Source organism: Tachypleus tridentatus, chromosome 13 (assembly GCF_004210375.1).
Source record: "Tachypleus tridentatus isolate NWPU-2018 chromosome 13, ASM421037v1, whole genome shotgun sequence".
NCBI lineage: Eukaryota > Metazoa > Arthropoda > Merostomata > Xiphosura > Limulidae > Tachypleus > Tachypleus tridentatus.
The window spans coordinates 75454006-75470716 of record NC_134837.1 but is presented as its reverse complement, the minus strand read 5'-3'; the positions used below and the strand labels follow the sequence as shown (position 1 = coordinate 75470716).

The window sequence follows — 16711 nt, the reverse complement described above, 5'->3', positions numbered from 1 at the left end:
CTTTTAGTCTTTTTCTTCATTACGCCAACAATTTATATAACAGCCTTTATATATAACACAAACACGTGGATTCTACAAATTTTCTTATTAACAGTATCTGTGTGTGCATTGCTGTGTATTCATACTGTGCGCGCGCGCATTACTGTGTATTCATACTTTTTGCGTGCGCATTACTGTGTATTCATACTGTGCGCGCGCACATTACTGTGTATTCATACTTTGTGCGTACGCATTACTGTGTATTCATACTCTGTGCGTACGCATTACTGTGTATTCATACTCTGTGCGTGCGCATTACTGTGTATTTAATTTATACTTTTTCCTGCATAATTACAGCCAAAACGGTTAACATTATATATACTTACATATAACAACGTTAATGTCGAGTGTCAAAACTGTGTTAATTGCTACAGGCGATTGTGTAAGTAGGTAGGTGCCTTCATGTCTTCTCCTACCTGTTTACGAGTACAAACAGGCTGATGGACAGATAACCCGTTTCTACGCTAGAGCGCGAGATTTCCATATATTGAACTGGTAAGCTTTTTTTTTTATACATATTTAAATTTAAACTTGCCGAGTGCTCAGAACAATGTGGGGTAAAATGCGACGACTTATATTTGTGAAGGAAAAAGTTTAAACTGATAGTAAATAAACTTAAAGTGTCTAAAACTGTGTAAAAGCTTCTCTTGTTATGGTAATTTTCGCGTTATAAGCACAACCACACTAACATTCTGTAGCAATTTGCTCATTAATCCAGATACACACAAGGAAACACGTACTTGAAAGAAAGTACTCTCGTATGCACTCCAAGAAAACGCTAAAACGTTTAGAACTCTTACGTAAGTGGTACAGATGACGTATGACAGGGGTAACATCACGTTTTTACAAGAAACTGTTTCATTCAACTTGACTGCACGTGGTAATAAACCGAGAGTAAAAGTAGTGCTTACTGGGAAGTTAGCTAAATAACACAAAACATAAAGAGGCCATATGGTCTTTCTAGGGTGTTCCTTTACACAAACTCTTATAACGCTAAAATTAGGGAACTCGCGGTGGACAAAGCACAGACAAAGCCATTATATAGCTTTGTGTTTTATAAGAAACAGAATCTTACAAAAAAGTGAAAATTCAAATCCATCATATATTTGTATAGAGAGACAATTATCTCTTTTATCTTGTTAGAAACCGGGTTTCGATACCAGTGGTGGGCATAGCACAGATAGCACATTGTGTAGCTTTGTGGTTGACTTCAAACAATCAACAACTTTTGTTTTGTAATAAGTGTGTCTATAAATACTTACTAAAAATTCTATTAGATTAATCACCAGCAACAAAACACTGTCTTGATGGCTTGAGTAAAACTTAACCACCTCTATGCCAAGATCTTTGTTTTCAGTAATGAACCGAGATGGTCCATATCTACATTACACGTGTGATCCAATTGTATTTCCTCGCACTTAATATAATGAAAGGTGACTTGCAAGTTTTGTCTCATTTTCCAAATCACCTTGTAATACCTCAACATCTTGAATACAGCTAGAGTTTGATGTCATCAAGAAACAGAACAAGTGGATTAATAATGTTCTATGAATATCACCAAAAAACTGAAGAAGTTTACTAATCATGTTCTATGAATACCACCAAGAAACAGAACAAGTTTACTAATAATGCTCTATGAATACCACCAAGAAACTGAACAAGTTTACTAATAATGCTCTATGAATATCACCAAGAAACTGAACAAGTTTACTAATAATGCTCTATGAATATCACCAAGAAACTGAACAAGTTTACTAATCATGTTCTATGAATATCACCAAGAAACTGAACAAGTTTATTAATCATGCTCTATGAATATCAATAACTTAAAGCAGAAAAACCTAAACGCCCTAATACTACTGACTACCAAGATATTCCGGTACAAACAAGATTCAAGTTTCACTAGATGTAGTTAATAACAACGTTTTAATTCCCTCTGTCCAACCAATGTTATCTTCATGTCTAACCTTCTGCGTGGTAACTTATCGTAAGTTTTTGAAAGTGTAATTACACTAAGTCCACATTCCTTCTATCATTCAGATAACAAGTAACAACATCGACAAAAAGTGTACAGGTTAGAAGTTTTCACATCAGTAAATCAATATTAACTTTCTCTTATGATTCAATATTTCAGTAAAATACGAAGAACGAAAAATTCACGTAACATCTTTGATCTTAGAACTCCTGTGCAGCACCTGAGAAAACATTACATGGTCTTGGTTCTTTGTTTAGTTTCAATCTAAAAATCTTTCTACTTACTACGTGATTAATATCTGCAATATTCATGTTATTCCAATACTTCCCATAGAATGTTCTGGAATATTTTAAATAACTTTTCTCGTTTGGTTTGTTTTGAATTTCGTGTAAAGCTACTTGAGGGCTATTTGCGCTAGCCGTCCCTAATTTAGCAGTGTAAGACTAGAGGAAAGGCAGCTAGTCATCACCACCCACCGCCAACTCTTGGGCTACTCCTTTACCAACGATTAGTGGAACTGACCGTCACATTATAACACCACCACGGCTGAAAGGGTGAATATGTTTGGTGTGATGGGGATTTGAACCTGTGATCCTCAGATTACGAGTCGAGTGCCTTAACCACCTGGCCATGCTGGACCAACTTTTCTTGTAACAACAGAGTATAACATAAATAGAAATTAATTTACAAGACAAGTTTTCTTGTAAGCATAGGACAATCACTGAATTAAATGCGTAAATTATCTTAATGTGCAGTAAAGTGAAGACTTTACAAAGTTTAACAGATCCCATGCGAAACGTGTACGATGACTTCTATAAAGAGGACTGAGTATGTTACATACAAACAAAGTTGAGTAACTCCCCAAACGAAGTGACAGCTTCATCTGATATAAAGTAACGGTGGGTCAGCTTGTATTTTGATCTTGTTTGGCGGTCGCAGATAGCGCGATTTCTATGCAATTTGACTGTTAAAACGGATTATTTGAGACCATCGTCCTTGTATACTAAATGAGTTATAGAAAGCATGCAGAAAGGAGTGGTACATCTTGCCTATAACAGCCTTACAACGGAGCATTTAGAATGTAAACTATGTTACAACGCTACTGTGAAAATGCGTAACCGTCAGTTACAGTATGAAGAACGTGGCGACAAGGACTGTAACGACACGGTGAGGCTCCAAAACCATTTTAATAAAACGTATTCAGCTATGGTTTTTCAAGTGCCATAAACGTGTACGAAAATGTTGGAAATCTTAATTTATGATGAACAACAACAGAAAAAACACATTTATCCTTTGAAAAATAATCCAAACTGTACCTATAGTGTGGCCCGGCATGGCCAGATGGGTTAAGGCGTTCGACTCGTAATCTGAGGGTCGCTGGTTCGAATCCCCGTCACACCAAACATGCTTGCTCTTTCAGGCGTGGGGGAGTTATAATATGACAGTCAATCCCACTATTCCTTGGTAAAAGAGTAGACAAAAGTTGGCGGTCGGTGGTGATGACTAGCTGCCTTCCCTCTAGTCTTACACAACTAAATTAGGGACGGCTAGCGCAGATAGCCCTCGTGCAGCTTTGCGCGAAACTTAAAACAAACAAACGCCTATCGTGTATGTAAGGGTTGTTGAAGTCTTCGAAAGTTTAATCTTTGTTCAAACCGTCTGTGGAAAGATTAACGGTTTGAAAGTAGATTTAAAAACAAACAAACAAACATTGATATTAGATCAATTCATATACAATAGTGCCTAACAATTCTTCACCATTGGTTGACTATTTACATAAAATATATTTAACTAAACAGCAAATGATCAAAAAGAGTGATGTATCAAGATATCTATACCCCAGTAAAGAGTCGAGAGGTTTAATTTTTAGACAAGATCTCTCTTGAGAGTTCGTGGAAATAAAACGCGTTCATGCTGAATGAACATAACATAGATATTCAAACTAAGAACTCGTTTTTCATGAAATGCGGCGTTAAGTTTACGGACTTACAACACTAAAAGTTTGGATACGATTCTCCGTAGTAGACACAGTAGAAAGCCCGATGTGACTTTGTTGTCAACTAAACCAATCGTAAAATACACAGTACTGTAAGCAACCCAAACGTGTTAAAACTCTTGTAATCCATCAGTTCCGTAATCAGTAAAGTGGTATATTACATGTCACACGCACATGTAGGTTGTGTAGTAACATATGTGCCCAGAATGTTTACAGCGGAAAACACACCATTTTACAGTTAACCTTGCATTTGCTGGACTAATTCCACAATAAACCTATGGCAGAATGTTTAAACCATTACATGATGTACAGGCTGAACGCGTAGGGTTTCTCATTGTTCACGTGAACAAGTACATGGTTTAACTGATAGAAATGCTTAATCACATGACACAGCGGAGTTTGTAATTAAATAATATATAAACATATGTATGCGTGTGTCTGTTTTATTATAGCAAAGCCACATTGGGCTATCTGCTGACTCCACAGCGGCGAATCGAGTACCTGATTTTAGCGGTATAAATCTGTATACGTACCACTGTGCCAGCGTGGGACCATATGTATGCATGTTCATCTACACACACACACGTTATACTTGTACATCTGTATTCATATAATCATTTAAAATGTATGTTTGTTTGTTTTTTAATTTCGCGCAAAACTACCTGAGGGCTATCTGCGCTAGCTGTCTCTAATTTAGCAGTGTAAGACTAGAAAAAAGACAGCTAGTCATCACCAATCACCGCCAACTCTTGGGCTACTCTTTTACTAACGAATAGTGGGATTGATCGTCACATTATAACGCTCCCACGGCTGAAAGGGCGAGCACGTTTGGTGTGACGGAGGATTCGAACCCGCGATTCTCGGATTACGAGTCGAGTGATTTAACCACTTGGCCATACCAGGGCACAAAAATTATTGCAAGAAATATGAAGAAAATATTCCAGTTTAACTAATCACTTCGCCCCTCGAAAAGAGAAAGATTTACCTTTAGAAAGTGTTCAAATTAGAGTTTTTTACTTTCGTTCTTTTTCCGTTAATAATATTGTAGTTTACTTGCTTTCTTAACATCATGAAGATATTTTTGGTCATTTTACTCGTTTCAAACCAAAGTCATAATTACATCAATATGCGCGTAATTTTTTCTCTCAATATTGAAAAAAATATATAACGTAATATGAAAGTGATTTTTTTAAAAGTACGAAAACGCTTAGTTTATAATTATTTTTTAGTAACAGTATAACGTGACTACTATTGGCGCAGCCATTTTGGGAATAATGTTATTCGTCTTCGAATCTCCGCCTAGCGAGTATTTAACGTAACCTGTACTTATCCACAATTGTGAACGATGTGATCGCATGGTTTTGCGTTAAGAAGAACGCGAGTGCGTTTTTGTTTTGCTTTTTTCAGTAAAAGACTCGAGAGACTCGCTTTTAAAACAGAAGCAAGTTAGTAGCTGTAGCCTAATTACACTAGATTCTAGTGAGCAGACTAGGCTTATAAGACGATTTAGAAGTTTTTGTTGTCGTTCTGTAGATATCATGTTAAGAACTTGGCAGACTGAAGACCTATCAACATCATCCTATTCAATACCCTTTTTATTTCCTGAACAAACTCTCCGTTATTAAACGACTTTGAATAAATCCAGATTAACGTGGAAAAAAACGACACTTCCTGTAATGACTGGAATTTTCTTAAGTAAAACCCCTACTGTGAACTGTAATACTTAGTAAAGACATTCAATCAAAGTAGAAAAACAAAAAGGCACCGCCCGAACAGGAAATTACAAGATACTGGTGTTTCTTTCAAATAAAAATCCTTGAAGAAAACTGTTCAACCACAGGATTCTTTAATTCTGTCCCGAACGGAATAAGGGAGTCGACTTAAATATCAGGTCACACATATTGAACATGAAAAGCTGAACGTCACGCGACTCTTAAATGCGGTTCAAGTAGTTAATTACTTTGTTAGGTTTCTCTGACGTCTCCAAATCTCGCTATTTAGAGAAAGATACCATCAATACGAACATTTATTCGTCTCTCCACCCCCCTGTGTTGCAAAATCCAAGTTGTCACTACAGAACTGGCACGAGCACAACTGGAATTTTAGTAACTGTATTTGTTTGTGAGTACAGAAATACGTGAACACTTAATGCTGTGGTACAAACCTCTGCTGTCCTGTAAAATTATATACCCGTGACTCTATTGTATATACGCAATACACAGGTATAACTTATCTGAATACATATAAATATTTATTCTTGAACGAGTAACTAGGCCTTTTCCACTGAAAAAGCTCTATAAGCATCTATCGTGTTTCTTGTTTGTTTGTCTTTTGAATTTCGCGCAAAGCTACAGGAAGACTATTTGCGCCAGTTCTCCCTAATTAACAGTTAAGATTATAGGGAAGGCAGCTTGTCATCACTACCTATCGCCAACTCTTAGGGTACTCTTTAACCAACGAATAGTGAGATTGACTACAACTTTATAACGTCCACACGGCTGAAAGGGTGAGTATGTTTGGTGTGACGGAGATTCAAACCCGTGACCCTTAGATTACGAATCGAGCGCCCTTATCACCTAGCCATGCCGGGCCATTATCGTGTTTCTAGTACAGTCGCATTTACAAGAGGAAGTGTTAGCTCGTTTCAACAACAGAACAAAGTCAGAGAAAATCTGTAAAATAACCAGCTGTAAACATACTAAACAAAGATAACAATATATATCGTTAGTTCGTTTGTTGTGCCTGAATAACAAGAGAAGGAAAACCAAGTATTACAGTTTCAACAATGCAACTCGAAAAAAACACAAACTAGTTCAAAATCATCACGTTGTTGATAAGTTTTATGATACATATCAAGAACACGGCAATATAAAAAAAACACATCTTTAATAGGGACGTTTCTAAATTTCTTTAAATTCCATCACGAAAGTTAATATATCAAAAAAATTAGTTCATAATATTTGAACTGCAAAAAACAGCAGTGAGAGAGTTTTGCGCTCAGTTGGAAGAACAGATTTAAACGGTAACAATACTATGGAATGTACGACAAAACGTGCGGCATACACGTTTAATAAATAACATTGTTAAGAGAACACTGTATTATATACTGTAATTTACTACAGATTTCCTTTAACATAGAGAAGTAAAATAAATATGGAGCAGTGATTATTTCTTCCCAAGCGGCAAGAAACTATATGATACGACTGTGACAGTGAAACCTTTTATTACACCACAAGTAATATTGTGAAATAGTCCATATTTTGAAATAGCTAAGCCTTCTAAGGTAAAGCAATATTTAAAACGGTAAACTGATTATTTCACAATTCGGCATTTTGCCGCAGTCTCTAATTTCGAACTACTGATCAGAGACCCTCATTACCACCTATTCAAGCTAAGGGATTGACTGACACTCTTATAACGCACCCACAGTTGAGAGGGCGAGGGATATTTTGTGCTACCGCATGAATCAAAACTCAGTTCGACGGCTTCGAATTCTATATGTCTACTAGAGGACCAACCCGTGCCTCTCAATTTAGAATAAAAAACAAATATTGCCAGATATTTGTGTCCCCGCGTCATGTTTGGTACTTGTTTGATATATCAAAAGTTGTTTAGTCATTTACGTATTTTTCCTTTCTTTATACCTCACTTATATATATAATAGCTTGCAAACACTGATAACCATATTCTGTTTGTTTGTTTTGTTTTGAATTTCGCGCAAAGCTACTCGAGAGCTATCTTTGCTAGCCGTCCCTAATTTAGCAGTGTAAGATTAGAGGAAGGCAGCTAGTCATCATCGCCCATTGCCAACTCTTGGGCTACTCTCTTACCAACGAATAGTAGGATTGACCGTCACTTTATAACGCCTATACGACTGAAAGGGCGAGCATTTTTAGGGCGATAGAGATTCGAACCCGCGATCCTCAGATTACGAGTCGATCGCCTTAGCCATCTGCCCATGCTAGGCCGTAAAAACCGTTATTAGCTTACCTTGTAAACATGCTCCGAGAACTATGTTTCTCTTCTAGCCCGAACACATGATCTACGGATAACGAACGATAGTTCCGAGCCCGGAATGCACGCGAATCTCTAGTTTTTCGAAACCTGTTAGTTATTCTCCAGAAAATACTTTCTGGAGATAAGGATCGCACTTTTCGTCTCTGTCCGGGCCAAAATTCATCTGTTGTCTGCTCTTCTGTCTGTCCATCCAAAACCAATGATCGAACGAAAGGCTTGGTAGAAAGTTCTGAAACACCACCACCTGGAGCACTAGTCACTGAAATTGTTGAAGACGACGAAGACGATCGAATACCACTGAAGCACTGTTTAACTGGACTTAAGTTACAACATATCTTATCGAACTGATAACTGGTAAAACCAACTGCCCATTGCTGTCTATAACAAATATTCAGAGAATCTTCATATCTATTCGCATCACCCACCAAGTGGTCTCGCCATGTTGGTTGACCATAGGGAGACACATACCAATAGTAATTCTCTTTGAGAACAGCATTTCTTTTGCCAAAGCTCCAGTTGGTAAGTTTTTGGTTCCCAAGTTTGGATACCCTACTGTTATTACCGTCTGATCCTGCTGTTGTTTCTTGAGAACCAAGAATCCCTTTCTGTGCTTCACCTTCTTCGTAAAATTTATTTATTGAAGCGGATTGAGAAGAATCATAAAGATCAGGCACTTTAGAAGTCGAACTTACGCTATCAACATAAACAGTCTCAACTCTATAAGGCTTCTGGCCACCAAGGTGGACTTTGGTAAAACATCTTTTTTTATTTCCAGAATATAAAAGTTCTTGATTACTTCCAAAACGGTTCGAAGAACTAAACGAATAACTTCTTTGTAATCGTTCGCTGCTCTTAACACTACTTTTATCCTCTCCGTATAAGGACTTTAGAGAAAATGTCGATTCGAAAAGATTCCGTCCTCTGGAGTTGCCGTTATCGGTAGATTCTGCGTCTGGGAACTCTTGGATAACAGCGAGTAATTGCTCAGAACCTTGACTATCTACATCCTGAACCCAGTGACAATCTTGATAAGGTGTGGCCATCTCTAGGATAGTAAATTATGATGCATATAAAACAACAAAAATGTTGATAGTACTCAAAACCCTCCTACTACTAGCCTAATATTTCGGTCATGTTTGTTATACTTATTATATTTTAGTCTCTTAAGTCACAGGTACATAAATATATTTTCAGTAAGAATACTCCACCTTTAGGGTTAGTATAGTCACAGCAACATCTTACATTAATATAACGTATCATCAGTATAGCTGATTAAGTCCAGCTAATTATTAGTTATCACATCAAATCCGAATGTAAACGATTTTTTTTTCACACTTACTTCCACACTTTAGGTCGTTATTTACACGTCCTAATATCCACGTTGCTCCGCAGCTTTACACATGTTGTGGATTTTTGTGGAGACTTTTTCTTCAAGTAATACATGTCTATTTAATTTACCACTGACTTAATAACTTCTTCCAACAAATTCAGATCTCATACAGCAGGACTTCACAAAGTATTTCCGTACAATTTTATCCACCTGGCATTTAAATCTCATCAACTGTATTTGTTTTTTTCAGGTCATTTCGCTCATGAAACGTATGTAACCGATTGCTTTGCCATTCATGAATAGTTTGTACACATGAGTCAACCTTCTCAACGAAACCGTGCAACACTGTCGTTATCTGGTATGTTGTGGTTAACACTAGTTCTCTTCTTCAAACGTCCATATACATGTGTTCTTTCTCGGGTCAAATTTCTACTTCTAGCTTACACTGACACATCAGTTTTTCCCCTTTAAGCCAACGCGAATCTCTTTATGCGTGATATGATTTAACGTGGCTATTACTTCAAATCTGTAGAGAGTGGTCCTCTGTTACGGTCAACAAATTTGATGTTTGATAAGAAAAATTCGAGGAACCACCAAACCACAGTAACATTACTTTACGCCAGATGTCCCATAATTCATCACGGTGCAACCACCATGCGATCTAGCAGCAAACATATAAATACGTGAAATCTGGTCCAACAGACTGGCTGTCGTTATTTATACGTAACGTCCTCAATACGGGTTACGTGTGTAACAGGAAAACAAACACCTTGTTACAGGCTCCTAACTACGTTTGACAACCACTATCTAACTTGACGTCAGACATCGCTGGGTTAGCAGAAGCGGATTTGTCAGGCAATTAGGTTGAAATACTTTTCACAGCGGACTTTCTTCAAAAACAACTCAAAATGCACGACAAAAAAAAAGTGATACTAATAGATAAGGGACAATATGTCACTTTATTGACAGACTTACATTTATCACTGAATAGATTTACGTAATACACTTCTCAGATTAAATTTCATAGTCTGGAAGTTGTGTCACTTTTGAAAGCACTCCGGTTGTAGGTTAATTTTTATCACTTTTGTATCAAGACTTTATGAAACCACGTGTTGTTGTTTTTTCTGACATCATAGAAGTAAATAAATGTATTATTGTAAGTCCTCATGAATTTAAAACTGATTTTTTTTGCGCAAACCTACACCATGGATTACTTACACTCCGTCCACCACGAATAATCGAGTCTTGGATTTTAGCGATGTAAATATACTTAACACTGACACACGGATGGATAGAAACTAATCTCAGACAGTTTGTAAGATATAAATTATTAATATGTTTCATTAAACAGTACTGTAGGAATATTATAACGAAAACTTGCGCATCATGTTTATTAGATAAATCACGAGTGAAATATTTTATCTGAGGAGTTGCAACCTGACTTATATAATAGTTCTATTCAATTAGGAGCATTATTAAATGAAACTGGTTGAAAAATACCCATTTAAATTGGCATGTGCATTGAAAACTATTCATAAGTGGAGTTCAAACAGCGAGTGATAAGTGACACGCTGTCAAAAGTGGATATAGACTCAAGTTTCGAAGTTACGAGAGAAGCTCAATTACGCGAGATAACACAGCCAGACTTTTCTCGGATATAAAAATAATACCTTGACGACAGTGAATAAAGCCAGGCGTTGCTAGGTTACAAGAGAACATTACTGACACAAGATGGTAAAGTCAGACGATGCTAAGTTTGTTTCTTTGTTTAGAATTAAGCACAAAGCTACACAATGGGTTATCTGTGTTATGCCTACCAGGGGTATCGAAACCCGCTTTTTAGCGGTGTGAGTCTACAGACACCGTTGTGCCACTGGGGAGGAGGGGCAAGTTGCTAAGTAACGAGAGAACATTAACAGTGTAAAATAAAACAGTGTTATTTTCTTCGTTTGAAATCTGTTTAGAAAACTGTCTACATTTTCAGATTCACGTTCTCCTATCCCCCATTTATTGCTAGAATTTTCGATTTTATGTCTCCAATAACAGTTATGACAGTTATACTTGAGAAGCCTACCTAAAATTGGTGTCATTCGACGTCCACTTTATAGCAAGAAAAAGTTGAGAGTCGTTTATTACAAGATGAAAAAAAAAAGGGTAGACTCTACGATGGTTTCGTTAATTAATTCCTAGACGTTTCCGAAGGAAAAGTAAAACAGTAAATACTTGAAATATCCTTAACTCGTGAAAGACTTGAGAGAAGGCAGCTAGTCATCACCACCAAATCTTGAGCTTTTCTTTTGCTAAGGAATAATGGAATGGCCGTAGCTTTATAACATCCCCATGGGTGAGGGGTGAGCATATTTGGGAAGACAGGGGGGATTTAAACCCGTGTTCCACGGATTACGAGTCGAGCGCCCTAACCACCTGGCTAGAACAGGCCTTAAGTTGTAGCTGTGGTCATCTTATAAGCATTTCAATTAAAGATTATATTTGGATAAACTGGTAATACTATAGAAATGAGAAACAGAAATACGTCTGATTGTTTTCATTCGTGTATTTCAGCCATTATTCTACGATATATTTCTTGTTGTTTTTTTTATATTCATATAAAGGCGTTAAACCGTGTTCCTCTTAGTTGATGTGAACACTTCAATCCCATTTCAAATAAGGTTTGTTTATCGTCTCGTCTTGCCAATAGCCAGGCTTTTAAATAGAACACTTTTTCTTCTCTCCTCTATCTTAGCAGTGGCTATGACGTCACAGTTTGCGCGTGCTTACCATTTCTGTTGCCCTCTACTTTATATACATACACGTGACTAAATACGACCGTGAAATTATTGCAATTGTGCCTTGAAATTATCACCTTACTTATTCTGAAGCTATACTATTATAGACAGCAGAAATTAAAATACAAGAAACATGGAACTGTCTTCGTTCAACCAGCACAATGAATAACATGAGTACTTAATGATTTCTACAGAATGTCACAGTAAAAAGTGCCCCTCAGTAACACAGTGGCATATCTGCGAACTCACACCGCTAGAAACCGGGTTTCGATACCCGTGGTGAGCAAAGCACAGTTAGCTCTTGTGTAGATTTGTGTTTAATTCCAAACAAGCAAACAAAGAGTACCATTATGTACATAGATATATTGGAGGTAGAACGTTACACAATAAGCTACCTCTCCTCTATCAAGTCCACTATATGACTTTTAACATCGAATTTTAGCGTTCGTTAAAAGCGGTTAAGCTTACCACTAACCAATCGGGAAAAGGAATGTTCATGTGTATTTCTATCAGATAAATATTAATGACGAAAAGTATAATAAATGTTATCTTCAGAGTGAATGAACATTATATTACTTGTTGCAATCCCCAAGGCGGGCAGCGATAACTTACAACGATAAAATCCGGAATTTGATTCCTCGAAGTGAACAGGCAAGTTTCAAAATAACCGCAAAAGGCAGATTAAGGATTGTTTTGAATTTCGCGCAAAGCTACACGAGGGCTATCTGCGCAAGCGATCCCTAATTTAGCAGTGTAAGACTAGAGGGAAGGCAACTAGTCATCACCACCCACCGCCAACTCTTGGGCTACTCTTTTACCAACGAATAGCGAGATTGACAGTCAAATTATAACGTCTCCACGGCTGAAAGGGCGACCCTTGGATTACGAGTCGAGTACCTTAACCATCTGGCCATGCCGGGCCTCAGATTAAAGAAATTTACTGTACAGAATAATTTCGAACTTGGACGCTAAAGTAGAGAGACAAACAGAAGTGAACAAATAAACAATATTTATTCAAAATAACGTACTGTGTGTTTTATTTGCTTAAGATTTATGTTATCAAAATGAAATGCTTTTCGACTGATGTCCGCACACGACAAAGACAACAGCAATTCTGACATACCGCCCAAAATTCAGAGCAAACGTTAAAAGTGCAGTATACTAAAGTCTGACGCTGTATACGTCATCAAATGTTCTAGATCTCCAACTCATATCAACTTGTACAAGTATCAGTGTCATCTCCTAAGATAGGCTCGCCACTCTCCAGGGAGATGAGACACAGTGCTAAAGTGGATATGTTTCTAACAGTTGACATATGCAATCTGAGTAAAATAATTAAAAACATGTTTACGACCTACTGACATCAGGTTTTAAAATAATATCGTACAACCTGCATAACACGCACATTGAAATTTTGAAAACAAAATCTGAATAAATAGTATATTTTAAACATGTTACAATGTATCTCATCTTTCCTTTCTAAAAGATGGAACAGCATATATTGTTCGCATACAAGACAAAGAGTAATTGACATCAATATTCGATCATTTCGGCTACAACGCACCTTATAAAACGCACAGATTCCTGCAAGGTCTAATAGTATCTTCTTATTTAATCTGTACAATCAGATGTCTCTTTATTATAAAGTTAAGAGATTAACGATATGTTTCCTATATAACAAAACAGGTTACATTGAGTTGAATTAAACGCAAGTTCCCCAAAAACATCCTATGAAATTAAAATTACGTACATTACTGTGCAAAAGTGTTAGGACAAACTCACAAATTAGATTTCAGGCTACTTTAAAAACAATGGAAGATAAATCACAGGTGACACATCAATAATTTATTAATCTTCATATTTAGTACAGTAGAGGAAACTCAGTGGAAGCGCTTAAGTTTAGCAAGTAGTTAATATTTTGTTTCCCTTTTGTTTTAATAACTACAGACCTTTCAAGCATTATTGCAACGTATTTAAACAAAATATTCTTTGAGATTTTACTTTAAATGTTTTTAATACATACTCATAAAGTTTATTGGGGAGTACCTTTTAATTGGTTAAATTTCTGATCTATCAAATCCCAGATCTGCTTAACTGAGTTGAGATCGAGATTCTGTGGGGGCCATTGCATCATTTGAATGACTCCAACAACTTCTTTCTTAGCTAAGTAACTTCTGCATAGGTTGGATAAGTATTTGGGGTCATTATCGTCTTGGTAGTAGTGTCCTTTACCAATAATACGCTAACCACTGCCTATACCATGACTGGTTAGTATCTGAAGGTACTTGCGCTGGTCCATTATTCAAATCTATTTCACATATATCTCCTGGTGCCTCAGCAGACAGACACCTCAAAACTATCACACTGCGTCTTCCATGTTTCATGGAAGGTGCTATGCATTGAGGTATGTTTAACCTTTCTTCTACCGGATGTAAAATCAAACATTTCAAACTTGGACTCATCCGTCCATAACATCTTTTTTCCAATCATCAACAATTTAGTTTTTGTATGTTTTAGTAAATTTCAATCTCTTGACAATATTTGGAGATCGAAGTAAAGGATTTTTTAACTGCTACATGACCAAATATTCCATTCTCGTTGAGTCTTCTTGATACTGTAGATCTGAACACTTTTGTATCATTTGGTACAAGGTTGTTTATCTCATGCTTGAGATCAGTGGCAGTCTTCCTTATGTCCCTAAGGCTTCATAAACGTAGATACTTAACATCAGTATCATTGAGTGAAGATGTTCTGCCTCTTCCTTTCCTGTTTTCAAACTTACCTGTCTTGGTCTCATGATATGTGGTGTACTTGACAATGTTTGGAGAGCATTTTAATTTTGTAGTAATTTGTCGGAGAGTCCAACCAGCATCATGTAAAACTTTTATGCAAACTTTCTGTTCTATTGACAATTCTCTGTGATTTAGGGTCGTAGCATGACACGAAAACTTAATATATAGTGTTAGACACTGCTTCTGTCAAGGTTTATATGTGGAGTTCCAATAAACTAATTTATTCCACCATAAACTGGTACCATATGCTAGTTTCTTTCTATGTAGTTAAGAAACTACATGGTGTACCATGAGATTTATTTCAGGCCCTAAATTTGATCAGTACGTTAATTCAAGCAGAACCTTATGGCATGCCTTGGCAAAAGTATGTGGCAATTCTAAAGAACGATAACTCAACAGTGATTAGTAAGCATTACCATAGTGTTGAAACGTATATTCTGTAATAGAATAAAAAAGTACCGTGTTTCTCCGATAATAAGACCTACCCATAAAATAAGACATAGTGTGATTTTTGGGGATAGTTTTAATATAAGCCCTACCCTTAAAATAAGCCCTAGTTAAGAGTGGCAGGAAGAGGAAAGAAATAAAAAAAAATAGTTTATTAATTAGTTTAATAGTTAGTTAATTAGTTTGTTTAAGTATTAATCAGTTAGTTTAATAGTTTAATAATAGTTTATTTTAAATGGTTAGTTTAATAGTTTTACTTTGTAACTTCATTTTTTTAATATATCAAAATAAGACATCCCCCGAAAATAAGCCCTAGTGTCATATTTTGGAGTGAAAATTAATATAAGCCCTGTCTTATTTTCGGAGAAACACGGTAATTAGTCCCATAAAATGGAAATAATGAGAAAATATTCTCTTGTTCTAATACTTTTGCACAGTACTGTACAAGCAAACAGACTTCTTATAAAGTATGTAACGTAATATGCTATATGCACTTTGTACACTATGGATTCGAACCAATAATTTTAGCGTTCTAAGACCATAAACTTATAGTGACCCAATGGAGAACACAACTTACAATCATATATATAATATCATATTCTAATGTATTAACAACTCATAAAGTCTGTTTAACTGACTGATAAATTTAGCTATTACTTCCTTCACAACACCATTTCTGTTTCTATTGTTTTAAAATGCCTTAAAGTCTGTTTAACTGACTGATAAGTTTAGCTACTACTTCCTTCACACAACTATACCTGTTTCTATTGTTTTAAAATGTCGTAAAGTCTGTTTAACTGACTGATAAATTTAGCTACTACTTCCTTCACAATACTATTTTTTGTTTCTATTGTTTTAAAATGTCATCAAATCTGCTTAACTGACTGACAAATTTAGCTATTACTTCCTTCACAATACCATTTCTGTTTCTATTGTTTTAAAATGTCATAAAGTCTGTTTAACTAACTGATAAATTTAGCAACTACTTTCTTCACACAACCATATCTGTTTCTATTGTTTTAAAATGTCATAAAATCTGTTTCACTGACTGACAAATTTAGCTATTACTTCCTTCACACTACCATTTCTGTTTCTATTGTTTTAAAATGTCGTAAAGTCTGTTTAACTTACTGATAAATTTATCTATTACTTCCTTCACAATACCATTTTTGTTTCTATTGTTTTAAAATGTTGTAAAGTGTGTTTAACTGACTGATAAATTTAGCTATTCCTTCCTTCATATCGTTTCTGTTATAGTACTCCATGTTTTCAGTCTTCGTAATAGAAACTTGATGCACTTTACCCATATGCTACTTTACTAAGCTGAAG

The 16711-nt window shown here is 36.1% G+C and overlaps 1 pseudogene across 1 annotated transcript in view; it reads right to left on the bottom strand.

Annotated features, from left to right (window-relative positions):
• Positions 1–10045, bottom strand: part of LOC143240682 (IQ motif and SEC7 domain-containing protein 1-like) — a 72124-nt pseudogene extending 62079 nt beyond the window's left edge. The window contains exon 1 of the transcript XR_013021878.1: positions 8001–10045. The product of XR_013021878.1 is annotated as an IQ motif and SEC7 domain-containing protein 1-like (transcript). The remainder of the gene's footprint in view (positions 1–8000) is intronic.
• Positions 10046–16711: the final 6666 nt, after the last annotated feature.